Here is a 5474-nt window from a genome sequence, read left to right on the forward strand (position 1 = left end):
CCTTCAAGCAAACCTTTCCTCTGGACAACTTGTACCCATAGGTTTTCGGACCTGCCAACACAAACTCTGTGATGTGTTCATCTGGTGGGATTTTGCTGGTGAGGTCACCTAAATAATCACCTAACGGGGGGTTCCAGTCTCCCTTGTGGCTCACAAATAGCACAGAATCTGTGTCGTGGTACAGACCCCCGTCTTGCAAGCTGTCTAACAGCTCGGACAACTCTAAGCGTGCATAAGTGGTGGTGAAACAGGCTATAAAAATGTTAGCGTTACCAGAGACTGTGTAATGCTCTTTGGCGTGTTTCCAAGACATGTAGGCTGCCTCATCATCAATAAATTCACAAGATGAAATTTCATACGTGGGAGAAAAGAGGTAGCCAAAGAGTTCTTCGGGGTCTCTAACGATGCAGATGATGGGCAGGTTCGTTGTCTGACTGAATTTACCCCACAAAGAATTTAGAAACAATTTTGCTATTTGACCCTTTGCGGAATAGGGTTTGATATGGTCTGGGCATAAGGTCACACCTTCTTTTTGCAAGAAATTGCCCACATATCTCTCTTGTTTTTCTTGGTCGGTACACCAGGTGGGGAGCCTGAGGCTTCCTGCTTCTGTCAGAGGTCCATTTTTATGTACCGTGAAAAAAGGGTGCTAGACCTCTCAGCAAAATGCCAAAGTTCATAGATTTGAGCTACTCTGTACCCCTTGGCAATAGCTTTATCTAATTCTGGTGTGCACCACGTGCCCAGGAGGGCCCTGTCTTCACCAGTGTGCTCACACTTTTGCTGTCTTGTTTCTGCATAGAGGCAGCCCAGCGTGAACATAAGTTTCCTGTTCACCCTGGTGGGTAGCACGGGAAAAAAAAAGACTTCGCAGTGGGTACAGTCTCACTCTGGCTATTCCAAAATAGCTTGCCAGGGGTTGAAAATTGTCATGAATGATTTCAGGGTGTCCAGTTGGGTATTCCTTCACTTTATTTACAAAGGGGTAAAGACTGGTAAAATCGTAATAGTGTATTTGTTCGTTGGGTTTAGTTTGGTAATATAGACAGATAGCATTAGTTCTCCCTCCAAAAAGAGCATCCCTAGGCACCAGTGGAGAAGGCAGCGGGGTTCTGCTTAAAAAATCTGCCAGCTCCCCATCCGTTTCTAACAGAGCCCTCCACTCCTGCTCCCAAATGGTCCCAATGGTAAACCCCCCTTGCTTGAGATAATCGGTCTTGTGCAATGCCTGATAATTCAGAAACACGAAGGAGGTCCCCATCAATGGGTTCTGGTCTTTCTCATTGTATCAAGTGACACAACCATGGAAAAATCATCTATTACATTCAAACGCCGTAGGTTCCCCTTCAATGTTGGCATAGCTGTCTAATAAATAGGGGCCTACCTGAAATTCCCCACCCTGTAAGGCATGTCGAATTTGAATATTTTCTTTCTCCGAAATATACATTAGCCACTAAATAGATGGGGTTGAAAACCTCTTTTTCTGTCTGTGATAGTTGTCCAGGGGGGAAAAGTGCGATGGTCTGCGGTTCTGAAAACACAAACCTGTACATGGCCATGCAGACAGAGGCCTGTGTGATGTATTGAAAAGGATCTATGCAGCGTACTACATTTTGGAGTTCACCATCTACTTTCACTCAGTCTATCCATCGTGTCATATTCATAATCTCATCCCTGTAGAGGAAGCAGGCCTCTTTCAAAAGTTTTACATCCTGTTGGCAATAATAGGCCAGCTCCTTCTGCATGTCAAAGGTCTTATCGTGGTTATTCTGATACCATTCTAAAAACTGTCCTTTCTCACCGGACATCATATTTTCAACACCGTAGTACTTCACCGTTGGGAGAAGCCCCATGTAATTTTGGTTTTCTACCATGTTAAAAAAATGTGGGAAATAACCTTTGCATCCTTCAAACCCCATCGCCTGTGAAAGCCTGCTAAGTTTCATTGGCAAAAAGTTTAAAGTATCTATGAAACGGATGCCTACCCTGGTCACTTCAATGCACATGAGTTTACCGCCCTGAGTGATTAGTTTCACACCCATTTTTTCCTCCAGTAACTGGCTGACAGTGAAGTAACCGTTGTAGCCTTTGGCATTGTGATCAATGAAGGTGTAGTCCTTGAACTTTTTATCCATAAAGACCTTAATAAAATCAGACAAACAGTCTTTGCCCTTAAACTCCCAAGTACTTTCTGGCTTTTTGGGCTTAGCTTTACGCTTAATAAAATCAGACAGACAGTCTTTGCCCTTAAACTCCCAAGTACTGTCTGGCTTTTTGGGCTTAGCTTTACAAGCCTTTTTGGGGTTTTAGCCTGTGGCTTTCTGAGGTTTTTTCCCCTTCTCTTCAGCTCCATTGCAAAAATGTAGTTGGGCACATGCATTCCTGTCTCCTGCACACATTCAAAATCATAAAAGCTGTACCCCTCACCTTCTTCAGGCTCTTTAATCTGATGCATAAAGCACCAGTGTTTGTTTACATATGTGATTTTCCCATAGCACTGTTTGCACTGCCGCCCTTTGCACTTGTGCTTTTTGTCCATGTAAGATTTCATCCACATAAGATTTGCACTCATTGCACAGAGTTTTAGTCAGACATTTAATCCAATTTTCAGAGGCTGGGGCCACATGTCTTTCTAAGCACTCTTTGGAACAACAGAACAGCTTGCAATTAGGGCACCGCTGTGTCCTGCCCATGTTTTCAGCGCAGTTCAGGCTCAGGCAAAGACAACAACAGAACCTGCACGTGTGGCTATGGCTTTACAAGGTCTGACAAAGATTGCAATAATTTCTCATGCCAAACAACTTTTTCACATCCAAAATACGTAATAATGTTCACCATGCAGTAGAAGAAAACAGGTGTTGGGGTATCTGGGTGCATCCTGTGTTTTAAATAAACTCCAACCAATTTTTTCCTTATGCATCTCTATGTGAATGTTAACCCGTTCAAGGTCTTCAAACAAAGGTACTTGGTGGAGCATAACCTTTTGATATATAGACATGCCTAACTTCCTATGCAGTTCTTTGGCACCATCTAACAATTCGACATCTCTGGCCCCTCTACGTCTTGTCACAGCCAATAGACTGCCTGGAAAGCACAGGTTAGTCTCATAGGTATTCAAGTCGATTAAATACTTCCTCTTTTTAGCAATGATCTGGGAATAGGGGATAGAGCTTATAAACCTACAGCTCCCACCACCTGGCCTCTCACAACAACCACAACCAGCCGAAATGTGGAATCGAGCAGTATTTCTCTCTGGCTTTGAAGCAGATTACTGAACCACTCTAAAAACAGCTCTGGGGTCATCTGGTTTTAATTAATAGATCAAGAGTATAAACAGTTTGCCATGCTATCTGCCTGAATACGTAACTGGGCATAGTCATTGCCTGTGAATTTCTGGTGGAGTTCTGCTACAATTTCTTCTACCCCTCTGCTTATGACTTCACAGGCCATGTGTAATGGCACACACTCCAGATTCACAAAACGGAACTCCTCTGTGTACCTCATCCCCCCAAACCTGGCTACAGACCACTCTTGCCTTTTTACCCGCACCATAGGTACATCCGGTAAAACCTCCTCTGCTGACTCGGGAGACCAGGGGCTGCTTGACGGGTCTTCTAAACTGTCTTTTACACCGGATTCATTATCCCAACCCTCTGACCCTTCAGGTCTTGGTGGTGGGGGAGGCCTGGGTGGCCTGGGAACATATGAGGGGCCCTCTAAAGGGCTTCCTAAATCATAGCCACCATCTCCCCTCTCTGGCTCTGTGGGTCCTGGTGAAAGGTCAGGTCTGGGTGGCTGGGGTACATTTGAGGGACTCTCTAAGGGGATTCTTAAATCATATTCTCCACCCCCTCTCTCTGGCTCCGGGGGTCCTGGTGAAAGGTCAGGTCTGGGAGGCTGGGGTACATTTGAGGGACCCTCTAAGAGGCTTCCTAAATCATACTCTTCATTCCCTCTTTCTGGCTCTGGGGGTCCTGGTGAAGGGTCAGGACTGGAAGGAGGAGAAGTGTTTGAGGGATCCCAGGGGGATCTCTTTTTTGTTTTTCCTCAACTGGTGTTTAGCCTTCCCCATGCTCCTCTTTAACCAGGCCCTTACTTTTCACCCCACAAACCACTTGCTGGTTTGCCACCCATTCTTACCCCCGCATTTATGATTACTTCCCCACCCCCCCCTTATGATACAGGCCATGACAGCTGTCCGAATTACACAGACTACCTACTCCCTGAGTAAAATTTACCCTTTTGCCCTGGTAGTAATTATGATCTTTCAAAGTGCTCTGCACATACTTTCTGAGATGTATATGTCTGCCAACACTACCACAAATCCCCCTCTTTTTTCACAGTAATCATGATCTTTCAAAAAAGGAGAAAGACGCTCCTCTTTTTGTAAATTGTGTGAGCAATCAGTCCTTGGTTTCTTATTCATGGGGTCCAGATCCACTGTTTTGGGGGTGTGGATCCTTTTTACATATGGTTTTCTCAGAGGTATGTGGGTTGTTTTCCTCTGAGGACTCAGACCCTTCTGTTCTGCCCCAGTGGTCTTCTGATCCTTGGGTGTTATAATCTGCAGGCTGAGCATTTCTGGGGTTTTTGCTTGTGCTTTTAGAGGTCTCTGCTCAGGCCCCCGCTCTTCTTTGGTAGTGGTGCATGTGATCACTTAGGAAATATAAAATTTACATCTCAGCATTGAGCATTCACTTTCCTCACACACTACAAATTTAAAATTTGCTTAACTCCTACACACAGCTTCTCCTCCCACAAGAAACACAAAGTTGCAGAAGCTGATTTCAGAAAAATTACCTTTTATTACTGGATAAAAAACATGACTATATGTGCTTGTTCTGCTTTTCTATTTGAGAAGAAGAGGTTCTGTTGGAAAACAAACAGTTACAAACAGTCATTATAACTTAGTGTGATTATATTAACACAGCCACAAATAACCCACCATTTTAAAATAATTTTTACCTTGCTGTGGTAAGATTGCATGGGGTTTTCCCACCTGATAAGCTGTGTGTAATATCATAGAATCATAGAAGTAGGGTCGGAAGGGAACTTGTAGATCTTCAAGTTCGACCCCCTGCCTGGACAGGAAGAAAACTGGGTTCAAATGACCCCAGCCAGGTAGGCATCAAGCCGCTTCTCAAAGACCCCCAGGCTAGGAGCCAGCACCACTTCCCTTGGAAGTTGGTTCCAGAGATGTCTAATCTAAACCTACTCTCCAACAACATGTGGCCATTATTCCTTGTTATCCCAGGGGGCGCTAGGGGAAACAAGGTCTCCCCCAAACCCTTCTGCTCCCCCCTAGTGAATTTATAGACGGTCACCAGGTCCCCCCTCAGCCTTCTCTTGTGAAGGCTGAACAGGTTCAGGTCCCATAGCCTCTCATTGTAGGGTCTGCCCTGCTGTCCCCGGATCATGCGGATGGCCCTCCTCTGGACCCTCTCAATGTTGTCCACATCTCTCTTGAAGTGGGG

The sequence above is a fragment of the Alligator sinensis genome, unplaced genomic scaffold, assembly GCF_000455745.1.
Source record: "Alligator sinensis unplaced genomic scaffold, ASM45574v1 scaffold892_1, whole genome shotgun sequence".
NCBI lineage: Eukaryota > Metazoa > Chordata > Crocodylia > Alligatoridae > Alligator > Alligator sinensis.